At 27.9% G+C, this 24,956-nt stretch overlaps 1 protein-coding gene across 1 annotated transcript in view; it reads right to left on the reverse strand.

Moving 5' to 3' along the window:
- The window catches only part of LOC149062485 (uncharacterized), a 66,338-nt gene extending 53,651 nt beyond the window's left edge, over positions 1-12,687 (reverse strand). The window contains exons 1-2 of the mRNA XM_089217113.1: positions 12,550-12,687; positions 43-163 (exon numbers count right to left, since the gene is read on the reverse strand). The gene's annotated coding sequence lies outside the window, so the exon portion shown is untranslated. The remainder of the gene's footprint in view (positions 1-42; positions 164-12,549) is intronic.
- Positions 12,688-24,956: the final 12,269 nt, after the last annotated feature.

Below are 24,956 nucleotides of genomic sequence, written 5' to 3' on the forward strand. Positions count from 1 at the left end.
ATAGTTAGATGCATACACAAAAAATACAGAACAAAACCTTACCCGTCAATTAATATTGAAAATCCCAGTTGTGAATGGATCTTGAATTTTTGAACAACCGCAAGATGACCAAATTAGTCAACTAACATGATATGGTCAACTGAATCGAATGTTTTTCTTGAATCTGTAAAATTTAAATCAACTTATATATACCACCGGTAAATCAGTCAGAATCATATGAATAAAATAATGTTAAAGTTGTATCGCGTTACATCAGTGCGTTAGTGCGTGTGTCGTTTTAGATTTCTTCGAAATATTATTATTAATACGATACCGAAATTGTTTATGATAAAATTTGTATAAACGCGTATTAGATGACAGATTTTTTGGACTGAATTTAAACACAGACCATTTTTAGTTTAATAACCATTCAAATATTGTTCATTCAGTCATGATTTGAACAATATTATTCATCCAATTATTTTCTGATAGCGTATTCACCCGGGCCCCGGCTATGTAATGTATAATCCAACTATGAAACTATAAAAGTATAATATAACCAACTCAAAACAAACACAACGATCAAAATATTGGTATTATTTTGTTATTAACTGCAACAAAATTATAATGATTAAATTCAGTTACGTTCTATCTTTGATTGTTAGTGCCACTAAATCAAAAATTGTATTTGAACAAAAATCTATTAACATTAATTAACATCGTAATGAAAAAAAAAATAACCATCGAGTTGTTTAAGGGAACGTCAAGTTATAATTTAATAAAAAATATAGAAGTATATTATTTAACTCAAATATCTTAATCTTAATGATATATGTGGGGAATTATAAACTATATTACTCGGATTAAAATAAAACAATTATTATAATTGAATTACCACCTGGGTGGGACATAGGGATTATGCAATATTCAAAGTAACGAAAGAGTTCCCAATTAAAGATATTATTAAAAAATGTGTCTTCTTACTAATAGTTCGTATTGTTTATTCTGCACTTAGCAGTTTTAGAGGTTTAGGAAATTACACGTTAGTAGTTTAGTACTATTTAAATTATTTAACCAATAAATACTTTTTATTTTTAATTAAAATGTACCTATATAATATGTAATGTGTTTGACGTCATAATTAATTAACTAAACAAAACTATTCTTCAAATTGACTGGAAATAGATAATTTATTACAATAATGAATATTTTAGCTGTTGCTATGTAGATTAGAAAAAAAAACTAATTAGTGGGTAAAGTTATAATTTTTTATATAGATAATGAAATTTTTTAATCTAATGTTATCTTATGATAACTTATTATTGTAGTGTTCAAAATATAATATTATTAATTAATGTATTATGCAAGATGGAATCGACTAAGATGGGTTTTAATAGGGAATAGTCTTGTGTTGATTAATATTAGTGTAACACCACGACCAACGCTAGTGTATTTTAATTCATTCAAAAGTTTTAAAATGTATGAACATGTCCAATTACCTAATTGATGGTTTTCATTAAAGTAATGACTAGTGACTGATAATGATAAAACTAAAAGAATAGAACCGATGATTAAAAAATATAAATACGTATAGTACGTTAGTGTAATTTTTTATTAATTTTTTAGTAAATACTCCTAAAAATAACATGTAATCTTAATACAAACAAATTGATCTCTTTCCCGAAAACTCCTTACAAGCTTTAAAATATTTTATATAGTATGTCAATTGTTATTATTATTATTATTTGATTTGAAACCCACTTAGTACCAAACATGAGCATTTAACTCACATTTATAAAAAACTAACTAATTTAACCCAAAGCATTAATTTTAATTTTGCAATAATTGTATAAAAATAATATATTATTATAACATACAGTACGAGTATATATATATATATTTTTTTTTTTATTCAATGTACAGCTTCAACTGCTAAGGTTATTAGCCTTACAACAAAAGTGAAGGCATTTAATTAGGTACATAATATAAATTCTACAAAATATATTTCATAATTATCTAGGTACTTTTATATTAATTCAAACAAATTTTCCACTTCTCATATTGATCATAATAATCATAATAATTGGATAAATATTGTTGACTGAAATATTTGGCTTACAATAATTATTTTGTTTTGATTAAGATATTTTTTATTTCAATATGTTATCCACTCATGTCGTTTGATCTTTAATAACATTTTAATTGTAAAGAAAAACAAAACCAAAAACTGTTTGACGGGAACGAACAATAACATGATAATATTATATTTATAATTATAGGGTAAATTCTTTTATTTTTGATACAGTTATTCCAAACAAATAATTTGATATGATGCCAATGCGTATTTAACTATTGATAAAAAATATTGATTTTTGAAACGGGGAAAATTAAAATTTTAAAAAGTGGTCATTGTTTAAAAAATCCCAAGTACCGTTATTTGAACGAGATAAAATAAAATAACATATTTGTTTTGACACGAACATACGATTAACTATATAATTCACATGGTAATTTCTCTGATTACATAACCATGTAAGTCAAGATCTTATTTTTAATAATCGTTATCATGTCAATAAAAAAAAAAGAACAATTAAAAACAATGATGACTGAAATACAAATATTTAAATGACAACTTATCATGGTTTTATTTACCGATCGGATTCGAATTTGAGAATATTTATCCATCGCTATTTACTATCCCACGGATTCGATGTAAAAGAATTGGTCCATGCTGTGAATGCATGTTGTATGTAGTGCGGAATGCCAATTTGCTATTCATACTGTGAAGTGTATAAATTCTAATTTTTTTCAGCACAAGTCGCAAATGTTACCTAACTAACATTGTTACATTGGGTATCAATAAATTGTTATCCCATTTCAAGAAAATCTATAAAACTATATCGATTATTCACGACATTCGATTAATAATAATATTAAAACCAATATATTAATTTTCTCTACATAGTTATAAACCCTAAATCTAATCGATCGTCGGTATTCGGTTACACATATTGTAAATAAAATATATAACGAGTCTTGATGCGTAAAAATATAAATTTTCAGATGGATATAGATTATAGGATATTTCGGGTCAGTTTTAGTTAAGGTATTATCGGTTATCGATATATGTTTAAAAATATATTTATCTATATGATATCATATATTTTTGGTATTAAGTAGCAATAAATAATAATCCATATTGATTCTTGGCCTGTTTTGAAAAAAGAAAACATTAAAAATCAAGTTCTTACTGTTGATAATTCCAAACGCAAATAAAGTAAACGTGAACATTTATCGATAGATATAATAACAAAAAAAACTACGTAATGAATCATAATAAGTATTGTTATTACCTTCTACCATTATCAAAATATAACATTTTTCAAATTGAATCGCTACCGAATAATTAAAATAGTACCTAATTCAATGAATATTTTATAATATTATAAGTTATTTTCAATTCTCAATAAGACGTGATATTATGTTGTTATTAGATCATATACACTTTCGAGACTTCTCGCAGCAATGCAATGACAAAGATGGGAATAGACGAGTGTAATCAAAGAATTTTGAACGATTGAAATGACTCGAGTAGTAAGTTTTAATGTCAGCTCATTTTTTCTAATTTTCGGGGGTAAACTAAACTCGGGTTAGGACCGTGAATCATGAGTGAAGTAATAGAAGTAGTTTACTTAATTACGGAACCGGAGTGCAACTGATTGATTATGATAATATGTTGCGATTTGTAGTGTGTGAAAGACACTTAGTATAATATGTCTACTCAAATGTAAAAATTAAAAGAAGCGTCGACGTTATATGCATGTAAGTACTTATTCCCAAGCTCGTAAAAATCGATGAATTCTTCACGTTCGTGAACTTAGCAGCGCTCATGTAACAGATTTCATTAAAACCTATCCAACAATTTTGTAGGACGTTTGTTGGACATTGTTGGAAAGGTTTTACAATTTGTTGGACCGTAATTAAGAAGTTATAAACATTTTTCCAAAACCGCCGCTAAGTTCACACTAAAGGCCAACATTAAATCAAACACGTAACAAACTGTACAAAACAGTTCTCCACGGTTTGTTGGACGTTGATGGAAAGGTCCCGCCATTTGTCGGAACTCTGTTTATTTTATACGAATTTTTGAAAAAGTGCCCCTCAGCCAACTTTTTTTATAAGTTCAAAAAACAATCCAAAACTGTTGTAAACGGTTTGTTGGATGTTGTTGGAAAGGTCCCACCATTTGTTGGAACTCTGTTTGTTTTATACGAATTTTTGAAAAATGCCCCTCAGCCAACTTTTTTTAAAAGTTCAAAAAGCATCCAAAAAGCTTCTATATGGTTTGTTGGACGTTGTTGGAAAGGTCCCGCCATTTGTTGGAACTCTGTTTATTTAATACAATTTTTTGAAAAATGCCCCTCAGCCAACTTTTTTTAAAAGTTCAAAAAACTATCCAAAACTGTTGTAAACAGTTTGTTGGACGTTGTTGGAAAGGTCCCGCCATTTGTTGGAACTCTGTTTATTTTGCACGAATTTTTGAAAAAGTGCCCCCGGCCAACTTTTTTTTAAAGTTCCAAAAGCTATCCAAAACGGTTCTATATGGTTGGTTGGACGTTGTTTGAAAGGTCCCGCCATTTGTTGGAACTCTGTTTATATTATACAAATTTTTGAAAAATGCCCCTCAGCCAACTTTTTTTTAAAGTTCCAAAAACAATATAAAACGGTTCTATATGGTGCCATTCGGCCAACAATAAAGTTTATAAATAAAGAACGTTCAATTGGTTTTATAGAAATCGCATTTTATCTGTTATCTTTAAAATACCATGAGATACTCTCCAATATATACTCCTCTACACGCATTCTGACTAAACTTTTAATCTTACAACACAACTATATTATAAAGGTTAAATTGGTATTACTACTTTTAAAATGATACATTCAAATAATTTTTACAGAAAATCAGCTTCTTCTCAGTTGACTATCCACCGAATTAACAAACAAAAAGTTTGATATTGATTTTAAGTGAATTTAAAAGCATGGCTGGGCATTAACGAGTTAGGTTAATATTAACTAAAACCAAAGTTAAATATCTAGTTAATTTTTTTAAACTAAATTTTAACTTAATAAGTTAATTTGTTTACATATTCAATGTTTTAACTTCGAATTAAGTATACACAGATTTCTTAAAATTAAGTTACACGAAATTTTGTCAAAATTTGAACTTTAATTTCTTATAAAAAAAATTCATGTCTATGTATTTTCAATATTTTTCAGCTGCTATTCTATCAATATATCAGGAACCTTGTATTACATTTTCAGACCTTTTGACCACAAAATAAAATGTAATTGATAATTATAAAAATAAAACTAAAAAACGATTAGAATTAATTTTAAACTCATACCTTATTTGTTTGTATAATAAATAACTATATTATATTTAATTTGTTGAAATTTCTTAAACATGAGAATTATCGAAAAAAATCAACAAACAGCGGGACCTTTCCAACAACGTCCAAAAAACCGTTTACAACAGTTTTGGATTGTTTTTGAAACTTTAAAAAAAAGTTGGCTGAGGGGCATTTTTTAAAAAATTTGTATAAAACAAACAGAGTTCCAACAAATAGCGGGACCTTTCCAACAACGTCCAACAAACCATAAAGAACCTTTTTGGATTCTTTTTGAACTTTTAAAAAAAGTTGGCTGAGGGGCATTTTTCAAAAATTCGTATAAAACAGAGTTCCAACAAATGGTGGGACCTTTCCAACAACGTCCAACAAACCGTTTACAACAGTTTTGGATTGTTTTTTGAACTTTAAAAAAAAGTTGGCTGAGGGGCATTTTTTAAAAAATTTGTATAAAACAAACAGAGTTCCAACAAATAGCGGGACCTTTCCAACAACGTCCAACAAACCATAAAGAACCTTTTTGGATTCTTTTTGAACTTTTAAAAAAAGTTGGCTGAGGGGAATTTTTCAAAAATTCGTAAAAAACAGAGTTCCAACAAATGGTGGGACCTTTCCAACAACGTCCAACAAACCGTTTACAACAGTTTTGGATTGTTTTTTGAACTTTTAAAAAAAGTTGGCTGAAGGGCATTTTTTAAAAAATTTGTATAAAATAAACAGAGTTCCAACAAATGGCGGGACCTTTCCAACAAACCGTGGAGAACAGTTTTGTACAGTTTGTTATGTGTTTGATTTAATGTTGGCCGTTAGTGTGAACTTAGTGGCGGTTTTGGAAAAATGTTTTTAACTTCTTAATTACGTTCCAACCAATTGTAAAACCTTTCCAACAATGTCCAACAAACGTCCAACAAAATTTTTGGATAGGTTTTATAGAAATCTGTTACATGAGTGCCGCTAAGTTCACGAACGTGAATTCTTCTCTATATAGGTTACAATCGAATAACATAATGTTTTTCAAGTTTCTGAAACGATTTTATCTATTTTATTTCTTGATTATAGATACAAAACAAGTAATAACTGAAATTGATGTCGATAAAAAAATAAAGGAAACGCCCTCCAAAACTGATTATCCGCAATTAGCGTGATAACAATAAAAATGACAAAACTGTTTATCAGAAGTGATTATAACACAAAATGTTGTAATTCTTTGGGTATTTAAAATGAAAAATCGTGATAACAATTAACTGTATATATATATATATATATATATATATATATACAGCGTGGAGGGTGACCTATGTGGGGTTGAGCGGTCATTAGAACAAAAGTACTTTTCATTCAGCTAGTATGCATTATTTTTAATTTTATAGTCTTTTTCCATGGTATCGAGGACCAGAGCGGTAAAAGACCGATGCGGGGGAAAGGACCGGAGTGGGGTATAGACTTGAAATTACTCAAATGTACACAAGTACCAATTCAAAAAATTATTTAATGTAACGAAATCTGGAAAGGATGTGTAATTTTTTTGAATATTAGTGGGATATAGTTTTGGGCTTATCATTTATCTATCGATGAGTTAAAATCATATTTATACATATTATGAGTTTACTATTATCCACAACAATTAATAGGATTATACATAAATTAAAACTTGCCAATGAGGAAAACAGCCGTCTATGGTAATCTGATAAATAAAAATTCACATAACAGTATAGATACCTAGGTACCATTAACGAAATAAACATCAAAGTTTTAGATTAAATTCACGATTTTGAAAAAAAAAGTTCTAAATTGAACTTGCTGTTATAAATAATGCGCACATGTTCTATAGAATTAAAATATTTTAACGATGGCTGAGAGAGTAAAGCCGCAGTAGGTTCAATATTTCATAACTCGGCTCTTTATTGCCACTAAAAATGTGTGAAGTTATTATATTATCGTATTGATCAGAAAGCTTAACTGACCCGGCCCACCGCAGGACAATTGAAGGATGAGATCGGATGATGGACATTTCGAAGCTTGTTGAAACAAAAACACCGTCGACAACGGCGGTGGTTGATCGAGATTATTTATAATTGGGTTGTATTTGGTTTCGGATTTGACAGTTTGAATTATTTTCGACGTCATTGCGATCAAATGTTTAGCGGATTACTTCTGTGAATTGAACCGACGCTTATCCACCCATAAAGCCCGTTTAAGTCAAGTATTTTATTTCGTCCGAGATAATTGTAAGTGATGAGTCGTGATGTTGATGGATGTATTATAACGTCAATACAATATTTTGTAGTTCAGTTTGAAACCATCTCCAAACTCTTAAACTATTATACGTATATATATATATGTATATATTTATACGCGTATTTTACTTGCTTATAATATTATTTAAGCTTTCAGATTGTCGCTGTCGGGGTGTATTATGAAGATTATGAAGAATCGTGTTTGGATAAAGTGAAAAGTTTGTGACAACCTAGCTCCCTGATATAACTTTTCGTCAAAAACTTCATAAGTGGATTTTAAACCTCAAAATGTATTTGTATTTTTTTTTTTGTTTATTTCATTTGGACGTCATTGTATTTTTCATAGTACAACGTGTACATTGTATCATTAGGGATACATATAAAAACCTTTTTTTATCTTCTACTAAAAATATATTAACTGTCAAAATATCCAACACATTTGGAACGTCAAAATCGTATTAAATATAACTTTGAAAATAGCCAAATAATTAGAAAAATATCAATGATATTATTAACATTATTTTTATACATCGTAAATCATTATGATAAATTAATTCATTTATATACAAGTTGAAAACAAATTATTTGAAAATATATTTGATTTTCCAATATGGTTGCCAAATACTAGAAATAGTTTAAAAAAATATGGCCCGGAATTGTAAGCATTCGCATATTTTTATTTATTAAATTAAAAAGTAGCTAGGTAAGACACAAATTTGAATCCATATCTAATGTGTTGGAATTCAAAATTAAATGTTGCATATTTTTGCATATTTGGAACATTTTTAGCTGTTATGTATATTTATGAAAATTAGTATTAATTTATTATAATACTAAGACTGAACACTATGTCCTTTATATAACCTGTAAATGTGAAAAGAAAAAACTTTGCTAAAAATAGACGTGCATTTTTATTTGAAAATTTATCCAAGTCTTTAGTAGTTAACTGTAATTCTCCAAGTAACTTTGAAATATTGTATCATAAAAATATACTAAATTTGTTTTCAAATTTATATTTTATTTTTATTCACGAGTTTTTGTTTCTATGAACGAATGTTTAAAATTCAACATACAATTGAATACATAAAAAAATAATACAATCAAATTAAATCAACTAGGCATTTAATACATTTTGTGGTTTCATATTAATTATTTAATTAAAATTAATTTTTGTTCACATATTTATGCATATTTCGTACATTTTTAGACTTTTAGTGCTTATAATTCCGTGCCCTAGTTATAAATAATATTTGTTTAATAAATAGTTTTAATAAATAATAAGTTTTAAATAATAATCTATAACAGATGTTATTATAAACGTTTAACAATCATAGATATAGGTACTCAAACAATCAAATCATTTTAATTTTTTTTTTTTAACTGGTATTTTTTCTTCAATCCAATGATTTTTTAAGCCTAAATAATTATCCACCAAATTTATTCGCCTTGCATTTTTTATTCAATCTATGATATTTTAACCTGAATCATATTATTATATTTACTTACATAATATCTCTTTTCCTAAATATAAAATTTAAGAATCATAAATTCATAATTATACTGCGATTATTTAAAAAATATTATTTTGCAAATAAAATAAATTCTAAATTCATAAATGACTTGTACTATACAGGAATCATAATGTAATCGGAATGAGCACTCGTGAATTCACACCTACGAGAACAGTGAAGAATACGATAATAATATTATTATTGTACATGTCAGTCATCACGCAATTGTCGAAAATTCATATTATTATATTGTTATTTGTTATATGCGTTACGGTATGGACCATCATATTGGTATGTTGACCTTCAAAATTCATGGTAAGTCTATCGAAAAATCGATGAAAAAAAATATGTATAATAGTCACCTATTTACGGAATCATATCAAATTTGTACCGAAAGTGAGGACGTCTTTAAAACAACTTTAAAGTCACTATTATAGATCTTCGAATAACACACTTCAACACTGATTAATATTATATCGAATAAACGTTTTTTTTTTTTTTGTTAAAGAGCATAAACCCATATAGCTAGGAGATACGCGAGTATAATCATCCCCACTCGTCTTCACTCGTGTCAACTGGTCAACTTATGCGGGGAAAAAAATGTCGGAAATTAATTATTTACGCGGCCATTATTGCTCGTTATTAAACTGGGTTTTTTTTTTTTATCGACTGCGCTATTATTTTTATATTTTATTGGACACGGGTCGTTGGTTTTTAAACAAATTTGACGTATTTTATACCAATGTCTACAAGTGTCTCAATTACATCACTTTATAGCTTTTTACATATATTTTATGAGTGACCTTCAAAAGTCGATTAAAGTCTACAACGAAAAGTCGATTGTGAAAAAACGTAAAAACGTATTATTCAATTTACGCAGCAGGGAAATTTGTAGATAAACAAATATTATGGCAAGTTTATACAGAAAGTGTAGTAGTCGCATTATGACAAATTATGACAGCCACTTTATATTATTATATTCTACGGCTCACACATATTTTCAACCCCGCTTGTCGTTAGGTTATTATATTGGACACACGTTTTTTTTATATATATAAGACCCATATTTTAGGAAGTGCTTCTATATACTATATAAGTATAATAGTATAATCGACAGTTAGACAACTTTGTCTTATCTCGTAACAACTGCTAAATTATTCAGGATAAAAAAATGTCGTTATTTTTATACAAATTTGACGTGTTTTGCTCTATTATATATTTAAATTTTCGTTTCACACATAATATATACCCTAGTAACCTGTAAAAATCTAACCTAGGTACTAGCTGCGGTAAACGGATAATAGTTATATTATTGCATTATTATGTACACTTTTATTATATTATTTAAATCGTACTTACCGACAAGCAACAAAAACCTTTTTTTGTTTTTAATTTTTTCCCTTTTGTAAACAGCGAATATATAGGTACGAGATGTCAATAAACATTAAACAAATTTACGAATTTATGCATTTTAAAGAGTATAATGTGTGAATAATCTTGGTAATTTCACATGCGAATACTTATTTTATTTTACGACCGAAAATAATTGATAATTTCAATTTTCGTAAAAATGGCTAAGATACCACACAATTTGAATATTTTATGATAATATAAACATGGGTACATAGCGATACAATTAACCTCTATTTAAACTGTCGTATATCGGAAAATAATTGTCATTCCATCGTAATATTAGATGACGGATAGATATAATAATGATTTAAAAGGAATTTAGTAAAGTTTTGACCTGGATATAATGTTTTGAAATATAAATATTATAATAATAATGATGGTGTGTTGATAAAACATTATAATTTCAATGTTTTTAAGCAATAGAATTTTTTTTTACGTGAGTGATTATATTTAGATATTTCTCCTTATAATATTACATCGTAATTAATTTTTGCTATATTATGTTATAACAATAATGTTTGTTATTTTTTAAAAGCATGTCATTAGCAAGTTTAAACAAATTAAATAAATTATATTAAGTGTAAATCACCTCGTTGGAAACATTTTACGTAAATTTTTCACACATTCTTATATTTTTCTATTTTATAACAACCCTTAATGTAATGATGTAAGTATTATAAAAATCAAATATTGGTTTTGATTAAGTCAAAACAAGAATATTGTCATAGAACACATAAATATTTTATCGAAATATCATAGTTTTAATATTAGTAGTATATTATTAAGCTATTAACGTAAATTGCCACAAATCGGTGACATCTATAACCAAGTCAATAACAACTGATGAAATAAAATCTAAAATTATAACTATATTTACTCAGGTTTTTTTATTCTTGTGTAGTGAAATAATGTACAAAATATTTTACTTTTATTTTTAGATTGAAATTAAAATTGTAGTTTGAATATTTTGAATAATGAACATGTATTGCATTTGAAATCAGATGTTTTTTTTTTTTTTGTAATGCTATACTACTAAAATTTTTCAGAAAAAAAAGAGCTACTAATGTTAAAATATGGAAAAAATACAATCTTTACGTAAATTATTATTTTTACTTTTATAGTTTAAGATTTAAAAAATTAAACAGGTACCTATTACTTAAAAATATTCTTATGTATATACTGCGGTAATAGAGTACAAGTACTATTATTAGTGAAAATATCAATTAAAAATATTTTTCGAAACATTTTTATTAAGTTTTAATAGTGAAAACAATTTTTTTTTTTAATACCAAGTGGAATTTGGAACGTCACAATACTTAAACCAACACAGATCTATAAAATACGTAGAATTTTTGAAAATGTTTTAAATATTTCAAATACGTTTTTTAAGCAATCAATAATAATAAATCGTAATATTATGATATTAAGTAAGTATTTCTAACAAATTCAAATAATTTAAAAATTCGAATACAAAACTCAATGTTGTGTAAAAACTTAGCTAAATTTTTTTTATCACAATATTTTAACTGTTGAAATTTCGAACGAAACATTCTTGTAATATCATATTGTTTTATTTTTACTGAAAATACCTATCGTAAAAAAAAGAATTTATTTAAACTAGAATACCTGCTACTGAATTATAGTGAGTATTAGTATATTATTATGGAAATAATTTAAATTTAATAATATATACTATAATAAACATTCATACTATATATACCTACAACTACATCATACTCGAAATACAAATTCAAAAATCAAATATAATAAAATAAGTAATAAGTAATTTCCTAAGTGTATCATATTATAATAATAACGAGATAATATAATTAATTATTCTTAGGTATATTGTACATAGTTTTATTTTATTTTAAAAGTATTTTCAACTTAAGAATTAAATTCAACTACTGATAACTTATTTGTATAAAATGTTAAAATATCAATCATAGTATATTATATAATAGCAATTCATAAGTAAAGTTTATAAATAAGTCATATTACCATAATTTGTCGTCAAAGTTTCAACAGGTGGTGTGGACTGTTTGACGATGAGACAGCTTGATCGTCGTTTGTCGACTGTGAATTTCGGTGAAGCTGTGAACGACGACAACTTTTAGCGGACGGGCGTTAGTCGCTTCGTTGTCGCCCAGAAGCCCGGATGGTCCTATGAGAGCGCACGAGCTCTCGGCTGGCGGGTTGGGGTGGCCGCACCCTCTGTCCGCAGCACCCTGCGTGATCGCTACCTCCGATCCTCCGACCATACACCCACCGATTGTCTGTATGGTGCGCATGCACTCACCACCACCGCTGCCACCAGATTCCCGGGACTTACACCCATCTGCAGTCATCATCTACCCACCCCCACCCTAAGACAACCCTTTCCGCATCCACCACTGCTGCAGCCAACGAACAAAGGTACAATAATTTAACAATTTAATAAAAATGTGTATAGGTACTATATTATGCTTGCTGCAGTATATGTGAAAAGGTTTCTCTGAATTTTCAATAGGTTATTATAATACACACACACACACAAACACACACACACACACACACACACACACACACACACACACACACACACACACACACACACACACACACACACACACACACACACACACACACACACACACATCGTATGCACCTACTAACTTTATACTATACGGGTATTATTCGTTATTTCCACCAACAGAATTAAAAAAAAAACTCAATTTCCTTTCGTGGAATTTATTCCAACAATTTTACACTAAATCAATCATTATTTTACCAAAATTATAATACATCATAAAATATTGTAATCGTCATCAGGCGTACAGTTGGCCTGCAGCAAACTTGATTGGTCACTTTAGGATTTAATTTTGAGTGGAATGCAAAATATATTTAGCGATAGCCAGCCGCCGTTTAATAAGTATTTAAATAATTTGTGATATTTTAAATTCATTTCAAATATGTTTGGACAAATTTTTTTCAAATACTTTATAAAATTGTATATTTACAAATATTAATGACAAATAAATATGCAAAATATTAAATCCGTTAATATCAATGCATTATTAACCATTATTAATCATTTAGTATTAAATATTTTTGTATATATGTATTATGTGTTTCTAAATATTAAATAAAAAGTCTTAACAGTTGCGTATAAATCATAAAAATGTTAACCTTTTTTTATTTTATTTAAACCTAGACCTGAGAATAAATGGAAGGCGTGTTACTGCAGATAATATTAGTATATCACCAGGTTTAAATCAAACTTTATCATTTTTTTTTTCTCTGGCAACATTTGGTAGGCTTTCTTTGAGTGGTTGTACAGAAAAACTGAACATAACCGACATCTAACATAATATAACGGACACCTCTCTCAAGGAAAAAATGGTCAAGTCCGCGAAAAAATATAGATATTTCAATGTATTTTTACCCAGGGTTTGCGCTAATTTGCAGTACAACACAAATTGTGCAGTTCTAAATTAAAATGTGCAGTTCTAAAACGCTAATTGTGCAGTACTTACTGCTACCTACCTATTTTAGCATTGTAAAACAATAACTAATATACTATAGATAATAGTATAATATAGACCAAAACGATTTGTATTAAAGTTATAATAATTCATAATAATCAAATTATATTAAGAGACATTAGGATATAACCATGAACTAATGTGGATTGACGGATTGTAGTAATATGTTAAATGCATATAGTAGACCTTTTAAATTCCAGCTATTTTTATATTATTTGTACTCGATTTTCCAAGTAGGTAAGAATGTAAGATAACCAATTCATTATATTATTATAAATATATCATTATTAAACTATTATTAAAAATTATTATTCGAAAATAGCTCCATGTGGAGCTTCAATGATTATTTTCTTTTAGCCAATGAAATATTAATATTATAATATTATTTAGTTATAATATTATGTTGTATTTCTTGGAATGTCGTGTGTTGAATATTTATACAAAAATTTCCGCACATGGGCATCACTGAATTGTACCCATGCTGCAGTCAACGTGTTAAGACAGCGCGTGGAGTATTTATTTTTTAATATCATTAATATCCTACGGTCTAATTGTACGACAATCAATCACCGACCATCAAGCGTTTGGTCATAGACATAAGACATATCACATAATATCACGGCAAATTACAATGAATACTAACGTAGTTTTAATATTTCACTAATTTCTATGCAATTGCATATTTTTTTTTCCTTTTTACTGTTTTGTATCTTTGTCACAAAGCGTAATAATTTGAATCTTATGGTGAAATTTTATTCGTATATTTCTGTATATTTTTACAAAAATCGAAACATATTACATATTAAAATGAAAATTTTTTATTTAAGTACTCAGTTTAATTAAGTAATTAATTATTGTAAGTTGTTTAATTTGTGAATTTTATGTAAATAAAAAAAATGTTCTTGCATATTTGTTACATATTTTTTTTTTTTTTTAATGCATATTATAATAATAAATATTTATCTATGATTATCAAAAGATTAAAACTACGGTCATAAAATAATGCATACATTATGACGTATAATATAATATTATTATAATTATTATTTTTTTTTTTATGTTCGAGCGAAGAGATCATCAAATTTTTATACTTCTGTAATACAAACAGTATATTGTGCAGTTCTAATATTTCTTTAGCGCAAGCTCTGTTTTTACCTGTCTATAATGGACAGCAATATTTATCCACAACACCTTAAAAACCGACAACAATTTTAGTTTGAACTCAAATTAAATTGCATACGTATCATGCACGTTATACTACGCAACAGTGTCACCGGTCGCGACATCAAGGCACATAATAGAACGATTATTCCATGTATGATGTATGTATGTTTTGTATATTTTCATTTTTCCATAAAAGTACAATACTTTTATTAAATAGATACGAAGTCAGGTGGCCTAAAGTGGACCTATTAAATAATGACATATTCTTTCTACAGAGGATTATGTTTATCTTTCTTAACGGTCAAAATGTTAGAGGCCCAGCAAAAAATAAGAATTCAAATTACATAATATTTCAAAACGGACCCTTTCGGTTACGGACAGCAACAGTATACCTAATATTTCTTCCCGATATCTTCATTACGGAACACAATCGTAATTCAAACTCAAATTGAGTTGCGTACATTAAGACGTGAACTATGACCGATAACATATTCCTATAACACCGTAAACTTTTTAACCTCAATATCGCGTATATTTATAATTATATATTATGTACAATGTACATAATATGTTGGTTTTTTTTCATAAATGTATCATATTTTCGATAAACAGATACATAATATGTGAGTTCAACATAAATTATACTAAATCAACAGGTACCTGTTACCTATAATAATAAGGTCGTATCCCATTTCGCCGCCGTTTCATTTCGCCGCGGTACCATTTCGCTGCCAAAGTAATCCCATTTTGCCGCCGACCCATTTCGCCGCAAAAAATTATTTTTGTCTTAAAACATGGTTATGAATTTGAGATTTGAAAAATGATAAATAGACACAGAGAAATATTTATCGTTTGAAATTATCTAAGTGAAATACTATCTCAATTCTGAAGTTATCGATTGATAAATCCCCAATAATTTTATAAATAAAATAAAATGAATAGTGTGTCGTCGCAGCGATAACTGTAAAGTCAACAATTTACTGATTAATTTTTGAAAATTAATTACTAATTATTACTATTTTTACATAAATACATATTACATAAATATAACTAATTAGTATGTAATTTTTAATCTTAAGTTTACTTAAAAGAGCTACTTAAAAAATAAATTCGGCAAAATGGAACTGCGAAAAATTAAAGTCGGCGAAATGGTACCGCGGCAAAATGAAACGGCGGCGAAATGGGAGCTGACCAATAATAAGTACACCTTTGATGGTGATCTATCCTTTTTCTAGAAAACCACAGGTGGATCAATATATCTTACGAATCTATTGCTTTACTGCATGAATAATATTATTTCCTAAACGAATCTTAATATAACTATTTTTGTGAAGCCACGGCACAGAGGTTCAAAATTAAAAAAAGATGGTCATAAATGATTTTTCAAATTTTCAAAATTAAAAACCATTGTATAAAAATATTTTCTACTCCTTTTTAGGTATTTTAAAATTAAAAATGCACAAGTTTATCATATAAGTCACTTTTTTTACCCATCAAATTAATATTTGAATGAGAAAAAATTTATTTGTTTTCATTTAATAATTGTAATTTCAGTAATACTTTTGTACGCTATGAATTACTATAGAAATACAATTAAATCATTTTTTTTTTCTATAAATTGATTAATGTAGAGGCTATTACAATGTTTATCATCGTTATTGTAGAAGTATTATATCTATATAATTAATAACAGAAGCGATAACAAAATAATACTAGTTAGGTTATCTTACAGGCTGGATTTTAAACAGTGGAAGGTAGTATATATATATTATATTTTTTAATTAATTAAAAGATAAAAATTTTCATGTCCGTATGGTTATTTCAGGCTGGATAATAAAATTTAATTATGAAAAATATGAAAATTAATATACTGAATGAACTTCACGATAGGTTTGGTTTTAACAATTTTTGATTTTCCAAAACGAATTTGATATCGCTGCTGCAGTTTTTTTTTTTAACCAATATATATATCTGCAGACATGACTTCTGGTATCGAAAAAAATCTTATTACTCGTTTTCATATAATTTTCCATTGTTTATCTGGTGGTCACAATATTAATTTTAACAAATTTTCCATTTGGAAATATTTATTGAGATAATTGCAGAAATGTTCATTAATGCAATTAATTGACATTACACGCCACCTTCCATTTACAAAATGTGACGCTATAGAATCTTGACAGCTAATAATATTTTTTGATACTAATAGAACAACTTAGTGTAGAAGCACACGAGGCAAAAAATAAGGACATAATAAATTTTAATGAATATCATTCTCGTAGAACATCAAAAATTGATATTAATGCAGATATTTTTCATCGCCTACTATTCTCTTTTTCTAATTAAAAGCTTAAGGGAGGTTTTAAAAAAAGACGAAAGTTACTTCTGGATATTATATTAAAGAATTAATAAATTTAAAATAGTGATTTAATAATTTAAAAATAATTATTAAAATTTGTTTATTTTTATTTTTCGATAAAAACGTTTAGAATAAAAAAATTGGGCATAACCCATTCGGCTCCCGATTTTCCTAAACGGCTCCCGTTTTCAAAAAGGTCAATTCCCAAACGGCTTCTGTCGGAAAAGGTTTTACGAACAGATCAATACCCAAACGGCTCCCATCGAAAAAAGTTTTACTATCAGGTAAAATCCGGGTAGTAATCCTGTTTTTTACAACACAAATTACTTCCCACTTCATACTTAATTAATTTCGGTAGGTATACAAAAACTGTATACAGTTACAAAATGTAAAGAAAAAAATATAAAAATATTGTAAAATCGTGTGTCTTATTAAAATGTGCACGATTCCGTACGCTGATAAGGACCGTACGGAGTCGTGTTCTACCCCTTTTATCGACGGGAGCCGTTTGGGAATTTACCTGTTCGTAAAACCTTTTTCGACGGGAGCCGTTTGGGTATTGACCTGTTCGTAAAACCTTTTTTGACGGGAGCCGTATGGGAAAAATAAACAATAGACGGGAGCCGTTTGGGTATTGACGACAAAATTTTGAGTAAAAAATTGTTTAAATAAAAATAATTATTTTTATACATTGTTTTGAGAAATTGTATTACCACATTGAACTTAAACTTTTTTTATTTTCGATTTTGAACCACTGTGCGCTTCGCGCCGTGCCACAGGTAGTATCATAGTGTATTTTAGGAAATTATTTTCCATGGGTAAGCCGTAGTAATATTGATGAATACAAATAGCTAATAAATATTTCGATTTCATTTAAATAAGTCTCCCTTATAACGTTTTCAAACAACGACTGAATCACTGCGCTTATTTATATTGTAGATACTTTTAGGTAATTTACTTTTCAATTCCATGCTTTTAGCCGTATTAAATTGTAATTGCAGCTGCAAGTGCATGACCTACCGACTACTCCACAATAAATCCTAAATATTGATATATTGCAATGCATAACCTCATATTTACTCGTGTTGAAGTTCACTGCAGTTTAGACACTATAGGGTCTGGGATATTAATTATGATTTATACATATATAAACATGTACTTAATCAATAACTCATACGAATAAAATGTGTTATAGAGATTTATATTTATTGCTATATAATTTATGTAATTCATGAAAATGATTATATAATTGATGTCTGCTCATTATCTGGTACGCAGTCATAAAGTAGCCAGTAGGTATATTAATGTATTGAACGCATATTTTGATCATACTCGAACCATGTTATTTTTATCGTTACAGCATTCACCCGTCTTACGTATAATATTTTCGCGCCATTTTTATGTGCTAAGAACAGCCCAATCTGCGTCCGATATCCGGAGGTGTAGCCATGCACGCGAAAGGGTTATGTGACAGGTACATGAACGCCATTTTGTTGGCCGATTGAAAAACCTGTGGTCCTCAGCGTGGCAAGATATAAGCTTTAGTGTACACAGTCAGATCCAGAAAATGCATTATTTAATATATGTATTATTAGGTAATTAGATATGAATGTGGACAAATATTTTTCATCAAATAATTGATACTTAGGACCAAGTTAATGGAAAAATAAAGTGTCAACATTATTATGAATTATACTAATTTAATCATTGCGATAGTGTATGATACAATTAATATTTTTGGCTGTTCAAACTTTTATAATTTGACCGATTGTAAAAAAAAAATGGTATTTGATACTGTATGATGCATCTGAAATTATAATGTATTTATAGTAATACCACGTACTAACTATTTATCAGTTTATCGCACTATTAAATAACAAAACTCAGTACAAATTTTCACTTTTTTTATATCCAAGAAAAAACTTGGAATAAACTTAGTATAGTGTAAATAGCGAACAGTTAACATATTATTATTTAATTATCAAATCATTTACATGCATAACAATATTATCGTTTATATATATTTTTTTTAAATTAAGTTCCCGCGGTTACGGGTTATTTACTTATCTTACCTGTTTTTATCAAAAACCCATTCCTACTCTGTGTTAAATAATGATAAGATATACTTTCATTTTTTTTTCAATAATTAAATAATACGATGATACTTATTTGACTTTTGAAAGTTAAAATTGTAATAAACTATACCTCGTACTATTACAATATTATATGGTTAAATTTAAGTGAAAAAACCGTTTTTATGGTTATCATATCATTATTTATTTTTGTGTTCATATATTATATTAACCATGACTATCATAGGCACATAATTATGGAGTCTATTTGCAAAACATTCAAAACATTGAGATATCAGAGGTTCAAACACTATTTTCTTGAGCTAACTACAATAATATGAATTATTCGTTTAAAAATGTATTAGGGGAGATATTTTTTCATGATATTCATCTCTTCTAAAACATATTATTATATTATATAGACTTATTTACAATAAAATAGTTATCAAACTACATTGTCTACATTAGGTAGGTATATGATTATATTTTATAAAAAATATGTGACGTCATATAATTGTAACTGCATTACCTACGTGAAGCCAACGCATTATTATTTTCGATGAGGATTTAAGAAAATACTGATTTATATACAGGGTGATTCACCAAGCACCTCTATTTTTTCCTTTAATAATGAATTAATTAAAATTCAAATTTTTTGAATTTTCAAATATACCTACTCAAAGACCATATTTTAATATTCTTGAGATATTTTGTACTACTTAAGGATGAATGATGTCTTGTAGTGATACAAATTTTTGTTTTTCAAATGAGAACTCCCTTATTTTACTGGACATTATTTAGTAGATCAATTTTTTTTTTAATTATGATGTACCAAATTAAAAATTAGAATGAGTAGTTTCTTAGTTATTAAAATGTTTGTATTACCAAAGAAAATAGTCCTTAAAGATCGTTTTACAAATATACGTACTATTGGGACTATTATTTATGATACTTAGGTCGTTTTTACAAATTATCTATGTTGGTAGATCAATATCAATGACCAATATTTTAAAATTCATCATACACCCTATACCTTATAAACCTAAATCCGGGACTATTTATTCTTCGAACAAAATTAACAATTTAAAAACTACTCATTATAGAATTTTGATTTCAATACATCAAAATTATTCATTAAATAAATTACAGTAAAAAGGGAGAGTATACTGATTTGAAAAATAAAAGTTTGTATCGACATGGGGTACCTACTCCTTGAGTGGTACAAAAATTTTAAAATATGGTCTTCGGGTGTATTTAAGGATTCAAAATATCAGATTTCGAATAACTGCGTTATTAAAAAAAAATGGGGTGAAAATGCTTGATGAATCACCACGTATGTCATCATAATAGGTACCTGATCAATAAAGATGATTTGTTTAATTCAAAAAACTCGATTTTTACTCATTCATTATTAATATAAAATATTAATTATAATATTACAGTATTATGACGTCATGATGCATGTGGACATACGGCAAACCTCTACGTGCAACAATATCATCATGATTCCATATATTTTACGCCATCAAAGAATTTGTCGAAACGCATACGCGTAAGTAACTGCAGTTGTTATATTATACAGTCGTGTTATTCGGTGGGATTTTTTGTTTTCTCTCCAACCCGCTCACCATCGTCGTATTGCATCATCGACACGATATCAACACTGGGTTGGTCGTGAATAATCGCATACGACTATAATATTATTATTATAAGTTTTCAATAACACACAGCGGCATAGACGTATGCATAATGTAACATTATTAGAACGATATCGTAACGTAACACATTTTACAATGTTAAAATATGATAAATAATATTATGTATTGTAATAATAATAATCGGTAGGTAATATAATAGCCGACATTATACGTGCCGTATAATTATTAATACAAATATTATTATGCAACTCGAATGTTGGCGTTATTTTTTTTTTACCGGAAACTCGTGCAATATATTATAACAGTGTTGTAAAAAACGATACTCATTGCTTAATTAAAAAATCGGCTGCAGAGAAACACACCACAGAATGTTGCGTATATATATATATATATATATATACATATATAGTCAGCTGACGATTTGACGTAGTAGGTTCCTACGTAAACGTTCCTAGTTTTAGTTTTCAGACAGATTTTTGGCCTTATTTAAGATAGGCTATGTTGAGGTCTGTGGTAAATTTGTACCCAAAATTGACCTAAAATATAAAATATTACACAACCGTGCAATTCGCACCAAAAGTTTTGAAATGCGTTTGTAATTCGCGCCAAAATTAAGATCGAATATTTTTTCGATATTATACTTGCGTACGAGTTTCTATAATAGAATATAGGACATAGATACAATATATTAAGATAGGTATGAAAAACTAACAATAGCACCATAGAATGTTCCGATTTAAATTTTGAGCGATGATTTAATTTACCCATTTACACTGGCTCAATACGGTAGGTCCATCAGTATTTATTTAAGACCTAAAACAATGAAATGTTTGTCATAGATTGTCATAACTTAATTATTGCATTGTTTTAGACAAAAATATAATTTCATAACACTTAATGGTTTTAAATTATGTATATAAAATTTATATTTTTATAAAGAATGTGTATTATTAGTATATTCTTAACACAACTAATATAAAGCTTTTAGAGATTATTGTTACTGTGTATCTATAAAGTAAATAATAATAAATTATAACTATGTGTTTTCATGCTTCAAATCAAGTCTTGATATTATAAACAATAACTTACTGTCATTAAAATAGGTCAGCATAATGAATATCAAATTATAAAAAATATTCGAATACTCAGGTAATCATTTTGATGTAAATTACAAACACTATTTAGTATTTTCTGCTATCTACGATGTGCCATAATGCAAATACATACCCGTGATTTTGTACCAAATTACAAACAACGGAGTTATGAGGCTTACATTTTTTAAATTTAAAATTACTTAATTTTCTAATTAACTTAATAACTAAATAATGTACAATATAATCCTTTTGTAATAACTAATAACTTAGATTTTTGTCAATTCATTTTAAAGGTATATAATACCTAGTATATACGTTAGTCATATGTTATTTATATATTCATATCAACAAACTAAGTTTAAATTTATTTTTTTTATTTTTCATGATATTCACAAATGTTTAAATAAAATTCAATCTTTATTGTATATAATTTAATTGACACAAACGTTGAATTGCTTAAACTACAATAAGTAACAACTAAAGCGAGTGATTATAAAAAACAATAGGATGATTTTTTAATCTAAATATTACATTTGTATTAATTATATATAAAATTAACACAACCTCTTAATGTTACCCACGTGGTCATTTGAAAAAATTAATTCACTTTTTTTAACTAACAAGGTTGGATTACCTACTCAAGTTTTTTTTCCATTACGCTTAGTTAAAATTAGGTACAAAAATAAAACATCATACCTAACTATTAATCATTATTTTACTGAGAATAATAATTATTGTAATTTAATTTTAGATATCAGAGTGTTAGAGCGTATTGCAATTACACTACAACAGAGATCAAAATATTTAGTTCGTATATTTGAATTCAAAGTAAAACACAAAAATAAAATCAAAACCCAATACCCAAACTGATAGACAGCAATATTGGTTTGGACTCAAGGCTATACATATTATACTCACGTTAAGAAATAAGATGAAATAATTAATTATTAGCAGAGGTAAATTATTAGCAGAGTATTGTGCAAACAGATCCTTCTCTGCTGTCGGTTATAACAGGAAAAAAAAAGATGAAATAATTAGCAGTTACCCGTGACTTTGGCAGTACCTGCACCATTACTTACATACAATAGTACAATATTCACATTATGTCATAACTCATAATTTTATATTCAGAATTTGAAAAACAAAACTTATATTTAATGAAAAAATCACCAATCAGATTCTTTGCCTTTACTACGATATTGCATTTTATATTATTTCGATCGGTGCTGATTATAATATGAACATTTTTTAAACTTAAATGATCACCCGAGAGTACATATATTTAAATAGTTTATTAAAAAAGTTAATTATTATCTATGTAACAATCGCATATCAATTTTATTTATTTTTATAAAATGTAGGTTTTAAACGAATTTTATAGGATAACAATTAGGTATTAAGTCTAGTCTATATTATACTCTCTATAGGTAATTTATTGGTATTTTAAGATAGTTAAGGTTTTATGCATTTGAATCCTCAACATTTTATTGTTCAACACAGCTGATTGACGCTTTTGAGGTTGGCATTCGAGAACACCTCTATTCGCTTATTTCTTCACGAGTGTACCTACCTATTCTTCTAGGCGATGATCAAATGTTGTGTAAAATCATTTTAAACAGCAGAACATGTTTAAATTAAAAAAAAAAAGTTATCGTGTAATTCTTTTAACTTTTATTAATTTCTTAAAAATTGATGAACATTCACATAGATGGACGAGGATTAATAAGGTGAACTTTTTTATTTTTATTACAAATTGATGTGAGCGCCGATAACGATCAAAAAATGTATTATACAGAGTGTGGCAGAGCCGACTGACGAGTTTTGAAGGGTTATAAAAAACGAGCAGTAAAACTTAGAGTAAAAAACTTTTTTTTATTAAAATAAGTATTGAATCCCATTTTTAAAAATTATTGTTTGAAAATTATATCTCGAAGATGACGGCCATCAGCATCAATACACTGTTGTAGACGATCTCTGAAGCTCTCATATGATTTTATGTTGTGATGTTGGAAACTTATCTGCAGCATAGGTTGGAGGAAATGGCCGAAGACCATGATTTAGAGAATGTATGGTTTCAACAAGACCAGGGGCTACAGCACACACAGCTCGAATTTCACTTGGTGTCTTGCAACAAATGTTCCCTGGGCGGTTAGTCTTTCTAAGAGGAGACATAGGCTGGCCAGCACGGTCTCCAGATTTAAGCATGTGTGATTTTTTCCTCTGGGGCTACCTTAAGGATAAGGTTTTCAGACATCGCCCACATACCATAGAAGACCTTAAACAGAAAATCACCGAGGAAATCGAAGCCATACCAGTCGAAACGTGCCGAAAATCATATGAGAGCTTCAGAGATCGTCTACAACAGTGTATTGATGCTGACGGCCGCTATCTTCGAGATATAATTTTCAAACAATAATTTTTAAAAATGGGATTCAATACTTATTTTAATAAAAAAAAGTTTTTTTTCTCTAAGTTTTACTGTTCGTTTTTTATAACCCTTCAAAACTCGTCAGTCGGCTCTGACGCACCCTGTACAT

The sequence above is a fragment of the Diuraphis noxia genome, unplaced genomic scaffold, assembly GCF_037042655.1.
Source record: "Diuraphis noxia isolate RWA-SAM2 unplaced genomic scaffold, SU_Dnox_SAM2 contig0001, whole genome shotgun sequence".
NCBI classification, from domain to species: domain Eukaryota; kingdom Metazoa; phylum Arthropoda; class Insecta; order Hemiptera; family Aphididae; genus Diuraphis; species Diuraphis noxia.